Genomic DNA, 14,384 nt, shown 5'->3' with positions numbered 1-14,384 from the left:
GTGCAAATATTTTAAAATGTTCTAAAATCCCTACACCAATTTATTTTCTGCTATTTGACCCCCCTTTCCCCACAGATGCAAAGCCTCTATGATTTGTTCAGTTTTCCCTGCTATTTATAACACTGGGGTCAACCAATTAGGCAACAAACAGAGGAAGGGAAAAATTTTAAAAAAAAAGGTGGCAGAGGTGACCAATCATATGGCATAAGCAGTGAATCAGTATTAGTGGGCATTCATAGCCAGCACCTTGCGAGAAATCCATAGGCTCAAAATTGTTCACACAAACTGCTCAATGAGAAAGTGCAAAGACACTAATCCATAAAGGTCATATTCTACCCTTGCAGATTTCTCAAGCAGAAAAAGAAATGGAGGGGGGCTAAATTAGTTGCATAAATTATTTGCAATTTCCAAGAAGCTCTATTTGTGTTTGTTTGTCACTTCCTACCCTAATGTCAATTACTCAGGACCAGATGTTAGCACACATTGATGACAATACTCCCTCCAGATCCTGAGGCAGAAAGTAATGAGTGAATGTGGAAGACCTATGCTAAAATAGTCTTTAATAGACTAAGGTCCAGGTTTTCACATGAATTTAGGTATCTAAATCCCTTTGGAGACCTCAACTGTGGAATTCTGTACACAATTCAGTGAATGAATCAAGGAGCTCTGGCAGTTACTTGTTTTTCTCCGGTTTTGCTTCTGGCAGTCTGTCTGTTTGACAGAGAAAGACAGGGTCGAAGAGACCCTGAAAATCTGAAATAAAATGAAAAAAACATTGCTGGTCTGCTCTGATGCCAGGAAAAGAACTGATTCAGTGCCATCAACAATACCTAAAATTGCCTATAGTTTTTGAAAATAGCTTATCTTCTTATGATTTGCTGTAAAAAATGATTTTTAAAATTAGGCCTGCTTTTTTGTAGTTTCTGTAAAAAGAAATATTGAAGTAACTTTTCCTATTGAGTTTGGGCTTTTCCTGTCATTTTTCGTTTATTGTTTTTACCTTAGAAGTGTAGAGTTTCTCATAAATAGAATGGTTGGCTGAACCATATCACAGAGACTCTATGATCTTGGCTTAGGCTTATAGTATATTAGGTGAAACATATTACTATCAGGCATCATGAAGGAGATAGTCCAGTAAGGAAGCATTCTTTATATGGAGGATTGCGGGCATTTGGCACTCCAATTCTGGTTCCCATAAGGCACCACAGTGCTGTAACCAGATGCAGTTTACTATTGAACTGACTCCAAATGAAACATTCACATTTAATTTAACACACCAAAATTAAATATTTTGATCTTGGAATCTGGAAGCATTTTGTTTTGATTGAAAATGTCAAAACAAAACATTCCAGCATTTCTGAGTAGTTTTTTTTTTCCCAAAATTTTTCATGTAGAGAAAAAAGATATTTTGACTTTTTTGTCTGAGTTCAAGATAACAAAATAGAAACATAAGAGTGGAAGGGGTCTAAAGAGGTCATCTAATCTATTGTCTTGCCTAAGGAAGATAAGGTATTCTAATGTCATTCCCAACCAAACTGTATCCAGTATGTTTCCCAAATCTTCCACAGACAGAGATTTCCCAACCAATGACCACAGTCCTGGTATTTCACCTTCCTCACAATTAGCTTTTCCTACTGATTAACCTAAATCCTCCTGCTGCAGTTTCACTTCTACTACCTGTCATGCTGCTCCTTTATTTTTACAAAAGTCGTCTGTTTATTTAATTAACATTTTCAGTGTGAGTTTCAGTTTGTAGATTAAGACACAAACTCAAATACAATGTCTTTCTGTGGGCTATGTGTCTAAGCTCCATGATAACCATAGGGGTTCAATTCAGTTTGCTTAAATACAGATTCTGTTACCACTCAGGGTGCTGTAGAGTGTCTGCACTGTCCACATGGGACAGGCAGGTACAGCACAGAGCCTTTGGGAGACCTCTCTGTGGAGCAGCAGATAGAAGCAAAGCCACATACACTAGGGCTTTATGAATGGCACTAGATATTTGCCATTAGGCAACTGAGCTGGGCTTTGGAGACCAGTAAAATACAACCACTATAGTCTAAAGAAAACTAAAGTGCAGGTGAGTATATCGGGTGTCTATATACTTAGCTTGCACCTCTGTGTGTAGATACGTACATATAGGTGTTTTCATCTGCAAATTGAATCTGACCTTCAATGTCCACTCCCTTCACCACTATTCTGTTTTCTTTTCTTTAGGCTAAAAATCACCGATTCCTTCAGTAGTTGTGGTATTTTTTTCTAGATTTTGGTTATTCTCATTGTATTCCTTCATCTTATAATTAGTCCTATTAGTCCTATAATTAGTTCTTTTCAGAAGAGGTGTTCTCCTGAATCCTGTTCCTTATGGTTTTCTACATGATCTTCTGCACTAAATTTCAGAGTTGTTGGAGTCTGTCTTAAATTCATTGTTTCTTTTTTACCTTTTGTTGCTCTTTCTTCTTTCTCAAGGGTTACGCACTCATCCATTTCATGGCTGCTTTATCCTAAGTTCACTACTTATTTCACATTCCCAGATAGCTCGTTTCCATTGGTTAGAAGGATTCCCAGAAGAACTTTCATCTTGATTTTTATGCCTCTTAAAAAAAAATAAAATAAATTAATCAATGCACTTTTTAAAGTTATGTTAGACCATAAGGTCTCTCCAGCATGTGTTTCCAACAGAATATGATGCCAAAATAAGTGTTTCAGAAAATAAAATTATTCCTCTCTTACATTTATTGCAAAATATGTTTCAATATGTAAACCAAAGATGATAGTGAGAATGAAGTACACTTCAGTCCTTATTCAGCAATGTATTTAAGCATACCTAATTTGCAGTCCAATTGGCTTCAGCTAGATTATTCATCTTCTTAAATCATGTGATTAAGAACCTTGTTGAGTTAAGTGCTTGATGAACATTTCAGTGTGCATGTACGTCATGGCTTGCTACAGGATCAAGTCAGATACACACAACTTTGCATCATAAATTCTGTAGTTTCATCAGAACTAGTTCTCTGTCTCTTGCAAAGCAGACTATGTTGTTCCTGTTGTTGTCAGAGTAGTCTTTGATATGTTGTTACTGTGAGGTTCCACTTGTAGTGGCTTGCAAAAGAACAGTCAACTCAATATATATATTGCTAATATTCTTCTGAGTCAGAAACATTGGGAACTTGGATTCAATTTCTTATTTCGACATTCTGCAATTCCCATTCATTCTTTAAAATGTATAAATCACCCCCAGCCATTCTTTCCTTTGCTCCTTTCTAGAATCAAAGGCAATTTCTTAAAAAATCAAGGGATAAAAACTGCATCACTGAACACTGCCTAAAAACATCTATGTATCATTGCATTATTTAGGGCCAGAAATCTGGCAACACATGCAACCAGAGGATCCTCCTCCCTCCAAGATTTTCTGATTCTAATTCTCAAAATAAGGACACTGACAAGTATTTTTAACACATTTCTACTGATATTGCATAAATCCAGAAGCATTTATATGCTAATCAAATTAAAATAGACGTGAATAGTGAGTGGAGAGTGTCAAGATGGCTGTCCTTTTGCCATCAACCCATGATAACAGCACTGACACTGCATTAAAGTGCTGAATATTGTATAAGCCAAAAAAGGTTATAGGACATGACAGACTTAGATAATAGTAAACCCTGAGAAATCATACCCTGCCTATTACATATTTATTATGCATTACAAATTGTAAATATTTAAAAAAATAAAAAAAACCCAAAGATACAGTGTGGGTAAATTCTTAATGCTTAATGAAATTATTCATGATATACAAAAAGCAGCCTAACTCAACAAATAAGATTAAGGTTAATGCATGCGGATGAATATAAAAGAGAACCCAGCCCTGATGACTAATGTGCTGTGTCCTTCCCCTGGTTGATCCAAGAGTGAAATTAATGCAACCTCATTTTCATTGTTAAGTGCTATCCCTAGCGCTGAGGTGCAGAAGACCAGATAGGATGCAAAGAGCAAAATCCAGACATTTTCTTTCCTTCCATTTCTCAGAAGCTTTCACAGCTGAGTAGTTTTGGAGATATATACTTATATACATTAAAAAAAAAAATCCATTCTGTATTTATCCCCCTTAATCTACATATTTAATTCATAGTTTTTCAGCAGTTTGCTTTATCCATTTTCTAACTCAAAAAGTCAGTCACAGGTTGAAGACGCCTGTGATATGTAATGATAGCTGAAAATAATAGGAAATTCAAGAAGAGGTAAACAAAAGGAGCAGGCATAATAGGCCCATAGGGGATTTCTTTCTCTTTCAAGGATTTCTGATGTTCTTACTTATAATGATCATAGATCACAGTGCATCATGTCTACAATTTCACTTTCCCTTCATTTGTAGCTGCAACTGTCTGCTGGCTGTAGAGTGAAAATGAGTCAGGAGCCATTTGTGGTTATTAGAGATTCTCCAGCACTTTTGTCAGTCTATAGATGTCAGCCTGTGTCCTGGCCAGATAATAAATGACATATTTACCTTCTGTCCTTTTCTAAATGATTTCAGCTGTTTGCCTGGGCATTTTACACATTCCCATTCACTGAGTTAAGTGATGGGGTAGCGCTGCTAAGCAGTGTTAAACATCCTTCCCCCCAAAACTCGTGACAAAAGACCACCTGCGTACTGCAGAAGAGGAGAAGGGAATATTGCAACTCCCTCCTCAGTCTCACAAACTTGAAAGAAAAGGCACTGCACCGGGAACTACAGCTCTCCGCTGTTAATCTCTCCCACTTAATGACTACTTGCAGAAACTTTCTTCCTCAGTAATGCTTCACAAAGGCTATTTAGTTCTGCCTCATCACACCTCTGTTTCCTAAATCCCATTATTTGCAACTAGAATCCTGGACTATAGAGAGGTTTGATCTATGAACTCTCCTATCTCTTGAGACAGGCTATTTGAAGTCGACGACATTGCTCACTCACAGCATGGTCTGCAGGGAAGCCTTCCTCCTGCCCCGGGTTCACAGCCCCAGCTGCTGTGGGCTGGCTGTCCAGGGCTGCACATCTGAACTTCTATGCTATAAGGCCAATATTGGTCCCATCCGACTTCTGGTGCTTAACTGAGGCTTTCCACCTTGAGGTCCCTTCTCAAGCCACTCAGTGATGAAGGTATCTCCAGAAGGCAATTATTCTCCAGAATTGCTGCCTCTCTCCCTTCATCAACTTTAAAAAGGAAGGCAAAAGCCACTGGTCCTTAACTGAGATATCTCAGTCCAGTCCCTAAAGCTACATAAGGGGTAAGAAGATGAGTCAGAGCACTTTGAGCACCAGCTCCTGAAGGAACATTGCTGGCCATCTCTGCATTATGTAGCAGTTGTGGAAAGATGAAGCCATGGAGACTGATTTGTGACCCACATTTTTTTCACACGTATAACAGGTTGTAGATGTGTGTGTATGTGAATCTTCACAGTATGTAATCCATGGTTCTGGCTGTCTATTCTGCAAGCTTAGCCTCATAACATAAATGAAAGGATTGTCCTTGCTTTTGTTTCCTCAAATCTTCCTCAATAGCCTTCTAATAAAGAAAGAGAAATGGCAGATTTTCTAATGTATCCGGAAAATTAAGAAATCTGAGCTCTGTCATATCCATGAGGGATTGAATGCTACAAGTGAGGATAACTCACAGGGGATGTTTTTCTCTGTGTAATACTTGTGAATACTTTAACTTGTGGCCTCTGCTGATCCCACCAAACCAAATCAAAGGGAAAGACCTAACTCAGCTAATTGTGTCCTAAACACAGGAGACCACAGAGCAAATCAGGACAAGAACAGCAAAGAGACAACAAAATTAAGATGATCCTTTTTTTTTTCTTTCTGTTTTTGTTGTAATACCCACTGTCTACAAATCTCTGGTGCAATAAAAGTCTTCCCGCCCCTCTTTGAAGGAGTCTTCCTCTTCCCCAGGCATGTCATATGTCACCAGGACAGAAGATCACTACAGTACCTCTGTACCTCGAGCAATACACTGGGACTTCTCTCATCTCAGACCTGTAATAAAAGCCCCCACAGAAACCCCTTGATGCTTACCTGCCCTTTAGTCCTGTGGGTATCATCTTGGTAATTTGCATATAGATGAGAAATTGCACAGGGGATTTAGAAACTGAAAATGCATCACCATTGATCAGAGGGAAAATAAAAAGTCCTATCTATTATATCTGTTTTCTCAAATCAGAAACTTAGTCTTATTTAATTAAGTTGTAAAGGTTTTCCTTGTAAATAATCACTTTATCATAATTTCCTGAAACTATCATCTAATAGGAGTTGGATGTAAATCAGAGAATTTATGATACTTCCTACTGTCGGTGTCATCACATCTTGAACCTCTGGATCTTTCTGAGTAATTGATACATCCTTGCCTTCCCTCCCTCCTTGCCTCTCCTTCTCTTCTTCCTCCCTCTCTCCCCACTGCCTCGGATTGGGGAAAGCAGTGCTGACACTCTGAAGAACAGTCTCAGCAGTGGAATGTCATTAAAATTAAAAAATACTGATGGAAGGAATGAACAGAAATAAACTGTTATTTAGTTCCTGTTTAGGAACTAAAAACAGTGACATAAGGTGCAGAATAATGGAATATGGAAAACAATATGATGATGCCTTGTTGACAGATTGTTGTCATTCAACTCTCAGGGGCTTTGTCACAACCTTCCAGTAGGGATGCAGTCTTGAACATCTGGCTGGCAACTGGTGCAGAACCTCTGGGCCATGCTACTGCGGGGAGGGAGAAGGAGGCCCAGGGAGGGAGGCAGGGACCCCTGCTCTGCCTCTAGCCTCCACCATCACATACTTTCTTTCTGTGATTCCTTTGGAGTAACGTGGCTGTTGGGACAGGCTAACCTTCTCAGAGAAAAATTGAATTACATTAAACCAGCCTTAAAAATATGCTGCCAGTGTTTTAGCATTCAGAGGTGGTTTTGGCTTCTTTTCACCATGGCACTTGAAGATTGCATGTAAACCTCAAAGGGAGAAATGGGGACTTGGATGGATGTGTCTGCAGGAGGGTCGTACCTCACCACTTTGTTGCTTAAGCCATTCTGTCGTCATTCAACTTAAAATACAGTTCCTTCCTGGCCATATGCAGCCCTTCACAGGGATAGCAAGGTTCATCTGGAGCAGGAGTGAACCACTAAATTGAACACAACAGAAAAAAAAAAAAACCTGTTGGACTAAGTCTATTTTCATTTGCAAAAAAGAAATTGCAGTGAATCAGTGCAGCTACCCTAGGTAAAAGAGGTGAGATGATCCTTTGAGTTAACATTTCAAAAGTGAGCAATTACTGAGCAAGCCAAACCCTGAGATTTTGTGGTGCAAAAAGTGCAGAGGCTTTTATTTGTTTGGTTTTTCCTCATGTGACTTTGAACTGAATTTTCTTGGATGGAAAATGAGGCTTTCTGGAACTTCTATGATACAAATCACAGGACAAAAGGCCTCATCTTAGAATAGCAAACAGTTTGGGAGTTTGGAAAACACAACTATAGAAAACCAGGCATTGCAGAGAAATGAATATGGATATTCCTGTTGAATGTCTAAATCATTAGGTTATATAAAAGTCTATAGAAACTTCTGGTTTCTCACAGATATCCCAGGGTCAATTTGGTATGAAATATTTTCAAAATGCTCTCTGGCTAGAAATTTCATCTTGGATTCAAGACACGTTCCATATAAAAATTTAATTAAAACTTTTATTTGTGTTCCTGTGGTTATGTGTGTATTGTGTATATATGTGTGTGTTCACACAAGTATTTTTTCCATGAAAAGGTTTATATTTTTGGAGGAAGTTTGCAATAGGTTTGGGAGTTACCCTACTTACATGGATTACTAGCATAACTCTCTTTTTCAAGAGAGTGTTGTTGTTGCCGTTGTTTTTTTTTTTTCCTTAGGCAAAATAATTATATTTCTAATCTAATCTATAACAAAACTAAACCTGTGTTTCATTTCTAGATCTCAATATACTTCGCAAGGGAGGTTAACATCTTTGTAGAAAAAGACCATGAAGTAGAAAGTGCAAATCTGTCTGATATACCACACTGCTTCTTGAAAATTTACCATTATAATAACTTTTATAGCCACAAAATTTACATCTGTACTAAATGGGAATGATGATTTAACTGTGCTATTATAGTTAAGGGGCAAAAAAGTACATGTCTAAACCACTGGATTTTTCTGAAGAGATCTGAGTGCAGCTCTCAGGCCTCCTGTGTGACTTTCTACTCAGGTCAGTGCTTCAGCTCTCATTCCCTGGGAAAGGAGGTTGCCCTGTCTTCATAAACCAGGACCTGTAAAATTGCAGTGGTTGTTTTCAATCAAAAGATATTGAGATGTGTGCTGGAATTGCTAGGTGAATTTTATGTTTTTTGATCAAGAGGAGGAGTATGAGATTAGAGTATAATTGTTCCTTCCAGCCTTGCAAATCCATAAATATTTCTAATGAATTAATAATGGTGATGGGCTGATCTTACCTCTGCTGGTTTTACATTCTTAACTGAATAATGTGAGCAGATCCAGGCTCAATAGCTTAACATTATGACAGTAATCACTAAACTATATAAATGTCTACCGTGGGCTTTAAAATTGTTGCATCAGGCTTGAGGAAGAGTGGCTGGAGAGCTGCCTGGCAGAAAAGGACCTGGGGGTGCTGCTCAACAGCCGACTGAACATGAGCCAGCAGTGTGCTCAAGTGGCCAAGAGGGCCAATGGCATCCTGGCTTGTATTAGAAATAGTGTGGCCAGCAGGACCAGGGAGGTGATAGTGCCCCTGTACTCGGCACTGGTGAGTATTTCCTTATTTCAGGAAATTTTGGTTGACTAGGCTGAGCGCACAAGGAAAAAAAATTGTTTTTCAAGAACCTTTTTGTGTTTTACTTTTGTAAATCTCACTTGCTTCCTCACTAAGGTATCTCAGTTGTTCTTTTTTAATTAGGAGGAATAAATCCAGGTGTTAAAGTCTACATTGTCAATGCAGAAAGAAAAGGTACTATACCCCAGTTCTCAGGCAATATCCAATTTTCAGTTGGTCTTATGATCCATTTCAGAACCAGAAATCTTATTTTCACTTTCCCCTAATACAACTCACTCAATTCTACATTGATTTATTATGCTTCTGTGCTGTAAATCTTATTAGCTCTGCGTGCATGTTTCTTTTACAAATACCAAATACAACAGTGACAGAAGTTTGTCCTCATCATAGTCAGACACTGTGTGAGCTTAATGGAAAAAGACAGCATGAAAATGAAGCAGGTTGAACAGAAAAAAGTGGAACTCAAAAATACTAATTATTGTAAGAATAGACATCTAAACTGAAATGTAGTTGCACCTATTTTAAAGAGGTTTCCATCCATTTTCTTTTTTTTTCCAAGTCTTTGGGAACCTGGGTAAAGAGGTGTCATGGACTCATTCCTCTCCTTATTTATGTCCCAGATTCATTTAGAATTGATGTGAATCAGCTAAACTTTCCCCTTTTACATGATCTTCAACACATTTGAGATTTGCTTGCTATGATGGGACTGTCTGAAGTCACAAAAAAAGTAGTATAGTGACAGAGAGACTAACTCAAACCATACAAAAACTAGACATGTAAACATCTTTCATGCATGTATGAATTCCTCTCTGGCTTTATTTCAGGGCAGATGCATCTGTAAATGTTAAGCCAAGAAACTGAATTTTTACCAAGAGACTTCTAGGAATACAACCGTTGCAAATAAAACCCGTGTTATTTCTCTTGCCTATTCCTGGATTATTTGCATGTTGTATACTAAAGAGCAGCACCTGAAAACTAAGAGCTGATTTTCTTTATTGCTTGCACAAAGGAGTTTCCTCCTTTGGAATATCCTGTACACTTAGAAGACAGTAATCTGCCTTAGACAAATTCTAGGTAAGGACCAGAATCTGAGCCTTTTTCTCCCAGCCTGTTGCCTGTCATTTTCTTCCACACTTTCAGAACAGAAGACTCACCAGCTCTCTTGCACATTTATTCTATCTTGGGAAGGACCAAAAAGAAAAAAAAAAAAAAAAAAAAAAAAAGGAAAAAAGAAACAAAGAACCCTGGGTAGTGGGAGAAACTTGATGCTAAGCAGGTCTCCAAATAAGATGAACTGTGCTTCTCCATACATTACCTAGGGGAAAGCATATACCTTCATGATGCACACTTCCTCCCACTCTCTTTCTTCATATTCAGACTTTTACTCAGTGTAGTTGCAGGATTTTCCTGAAAAGTTATATTTAAATTCCCGAGAGACATGGTCTATTCCTTGATTATTTAGAAATTTAGAGAGGGCTTTTGAGTTAGGTGACTTTGAGACCAGTTCAAGCACAGCTTGCATTCTGAGGCTATTCCTGAGAAGCAGCAGGGTTGTGCTACTTGAAAAGTTACTAAGTTAAATCCCTGGCTATGGAAAGAAGTTTTCTGGCTTGACTTATTAAGGCTAACCTCACCAGGGAACACCTCCCAGGCCCTACCTACAGGGATTTGCTAGGACCCTTGAGCCATTGTCATCCTCTCCTTAAATCTTGTAAGGATCATTCCTGGAGCAATCCTTGCCCTCCATTCTCCAAGGTCCAAGATGTGTTTTATAGTCCTTGACCATAGGACAGTTCTGCCAGACAGTTTGTAAGGAAGATTGTCGTGGTTTAACCTCAGCCAGCAACTAAGCACCACACAGCCACTCACTCACTCCCCACCAGTGGGATGGGGGAGAGAATCAGAAGGGTAAAAGGGAGAAAACTCGTGGGTTGAGATAAGAACAGTTTAATAACTGAAGTAAAATAAATTAGAACAGTTGTTAAATAGGCAAAGCAAAAACCGTGCACGCAAACAAAACAAAACAAGGAATTCATTCACTACTTCCCAGCGGCAGACAGGTGTTCAGCCATCTCCAGGAAAGCAGGGCTCCATCACGCGTAACAGTTACTTGGGAAGACAAACGCCATCATACCCAATGTCCCCCCTTCCTTCTTCTTCCCCCAGCTTATATACTGAGCATGACGTCATATGGTATGGAATAGCCCTTTGGCCAGTCTGGGTCAGCACTCCCCCTGGCTGTGCCCCCTCCCAGCTTCTTGTGCCCCCGGCAGAGCAGGGGAAGCTGAAAAAGTCCTTGACCAGTGTGAGTGCCACTTAGCACCTATTTAGAGACAGCTTAGCACTACTTAGCAAGAACCAAAGCATCAGTGTATCATCGACATTGTTCTCATCCTAAACCCAAAACACAGCCCCATACCGGCTACCAAGACGAAAATTAACTCTATCCCAGCTGAAACCAGGACAGTATCCACCCCTTATTCCATACCATTTACATCATGCTCAGGTCCCACATTATCCAATACATCCTCTTTAACCACCACCCCTGTTGTCCCAAAACTGTCCATTGAGCTCATTTAGTCCATGACTTTGGGCTCCATCTGTGATGGTGATCACTCAGGACAGGAGAGGTGGTGTGTTGCATGGAGTTATTGGGCACCAAAGCCAGCTCAGGTCAGGTCACTGCTGCACTTGCACTGCTTCTTGTAAGGCTTCTCCTCCATTGGTTCAGGTGGTTCCTGCTATGGTAATTCCTATAACATGCAACTCAGATCATGGGTTACAACAATTTAAAGGTATTTCCATTACAATCTCCACCCCTGGCTCCTTTGGGCCAGGTTTAACATTGCAATGAACTCCTCCCCTTACTCCTAGCCTGACTAGCAACAAGGGGTTCCTGCTATAGTAATTCCCATAACATGCAACTCAAATCCCGGGTCACAACAATTTACAGGTATTTCCATTACAGTCTCCACCCCTGGCCCCTTTGGGCCAGGTTATAGGGTTTAACACTGCAATGGAGTCCTCCCCTTGCCCCTGCTCCAGCGTGGGGTCCCTCCCATGGCACAGTCCTCCATGAACTTCTCTAACGTGAGTCCTTCTCACAGGCTGCAGTTCTTCACTAACTGCTCCAGCGTGGGTCCCCCACAGGGTCACAAGTCCTGCCAGCAAACCTGCTCCAGCGTGGGCTCTTCTCTCCACGGGTCCACAGGTCCTTCCAGGAGCCTGCTCCAGCACAGGCTTCCCATGGGGTCACAGCCTCCTTCGGGCATCCACCTGCTCCAGCATGGGGTCCTCCATGGGCTGCAGGTGGATCTCTGCTCCACTCTTAACTTCCATGGGCTGCTCTGACATGGGATTATCCACATCCACAGACACTTTGGGGTGTCGTGCTCCCGCAGGGACTCGTCCACAGGTCACAGTCCCTTCGACTCAAGTTTACACTGGAGTTCCAGCCTGTCCAGTACAGCAGCACAGAAAAACAGCAGCGGTGCCCTGGCCATCTGCCAGCCCAGGCACATAGCCATTGCTGTTATCAAAATGTTCCCAGGCACAGCACAGTAAGATGATAAGCAGTACAGCAAGCAGCAAAAGCAAAAAGCAGCCACTAACGAGCACTAGACTCTAACATACAATAAGGCAAGCAAGCCCCGAGGCAAGCACAGAAGCCTGCCGATTAACAGCTAAACAGCAATAACAGCTATAAATTCGATCTAGCGCATTCCAGTTAAATCTGTTGTTATCTCGAACCCTTCGAGCCCCACGTTGGGCGCCAAAAAGGACTGTCGTGGTTTAACCCCAGCCAGCAACTAAGCACCACGCAGCCGCTCGCTCACTCCCCACCAGTGGGATGGGGGAGAGAATCAGAAGGGTAAAAGGGAGAAAACTCGTGGGTTGAGATAAGAACAGTTTAATAATTGAAGTAAAATAAATTAGAACAGTTGTTAAATAGGCAAAGCAAAAACCGTGCACGCAAACAAAACAAAACAAGGAATTCATTCACTACTTCCCAGCGGCAGACAGGTGTTCAGCCATCCCCAGGAAAGCAGGGCTCCATCACGCGTAACGGTTACTTGGGAAGACAAACACCATCACACCCCATGTCCCCCCTTCCTTCTTTTTCCCCCAGCTTATATACTGAGCATGACGTCATATGGTATGGAATAGCCCTTTGGCCGGTCTGGGTCAGCACTCCCCCTGGCTGTGCCCCCTCCCAGCTTCTTGTGCACCCGGCAGAGCAGGGGAAGCTGAAAAAGTCCTTGACCAGTGTGAGCGCCACTTAGCGCCTATTTAGCAACAGCTTAGCACTACTTAGCAAGAACCAAAGCATCAGTGTATCATCATCGACATTGTTCTCATCCTAAACCCAAAACACAGCCCCATACCAGCTACCAAGATGAAAATTAACTCTATCCCAGCTGAAACCAGGACAAAGATTCACTTCACTTGCCCTAAATGAGACTCCAAACTATCTGGGTTAGCTTTCCAATCCTGTTTCAGAAACATTCTCTCACCTTGAATCAACCATGTAGTTTCCTGTTTCCCACTTCTGAAAAATGGTTTATAACGCCTCTCAGCTTCAGAATGGTTTTGTCTACATAAGCATTAGAAATTGTACAATGCTAGGTCAAGGGAACCACAGAAACACCAAAACCAAATTTAACTTAGAGGTGCTTGAATGGAAAACATTCTAAAATCACAAGGTCTTACTATTATAACTCTTTTTTCTTCCTCTGATGCATTCAGTATTGGCCTCTGTCACAAGCAATTGGTACAACACAGGAGTGGATGGACCACTGGTCAGTATTGTTAGGCCAGTTCTTAATTGTTTAATGTTCTGGTACAGATTTTTGCAACAGCATTGATGTTTAATCTAATTTTTGGAAGGAGAAGATGTCAGGCTGCCTTTTCCATTAGCTCACACAGTCTATTTAGTTTTCCTAGGCTGTTTGGAAGCTTGATGGGGTTTAATTGAAAATGTCAGAAGGGAACGTTTTAATTTGACTGCATTTGATATTGTGGCTAATTCATTCGGCAATTCATTGTAATTCAAAGCACTCTTCACATTCCACAACTGGCATTGTTATTATTTTAAAAGGTGAGATCTTTCATTGGTAATCAACATGGGGTACTTAGAGTACTTTAATATTTTTTATATTTATGTGCTACACCTTTACAAGGGCAACAACAAATGTGTATTTTATAGTCTAATAAAGTCCCCCCCTCAATCAATGATATTTCGAGAGAATCCTGAAGAGGACTGTATATGAATTGCCACAATCAGTAGCTTGGAATTTCCAGATATAGATGATTTTGTGCCTACCTTTTTGTGAGCAGCTTGAACCATGCAAGACTTCTTACTAGAATAAATATAACAAGGTGAAGAGGTTATGCAAATATGAGGTTCACAGAAAGCTGAGATATTTCAGAGCCTTGGTCCTTTGTTGATTGGCTCTGAGCATTTTAAGTGAGCTGAAGTGTCCATTAACTTGAAGTCACTCTCACTTAGCAACATTTGCAACACATTGGTATTAATTGGCAAGTCTGAAGTAAAAAAAAATTAAA

The sequence above is a fragment of the Platalea leucorodia genome (assembly GCF_965183815.1).
Source record: "Platalea leucorodia genome assembly, chromosome: W".
Classification (NCBI taxonomy): Eukaryota; Metazoa; Chordata; class Aves; order Pelecaniformes; family Threskiornithidae; genus Platalea; species Platalea leucorodia.
The sequence above is the reverse complement of the archived record's forward strand: the minus strand, read 5'-3'. Positions refer to the sequence as shown.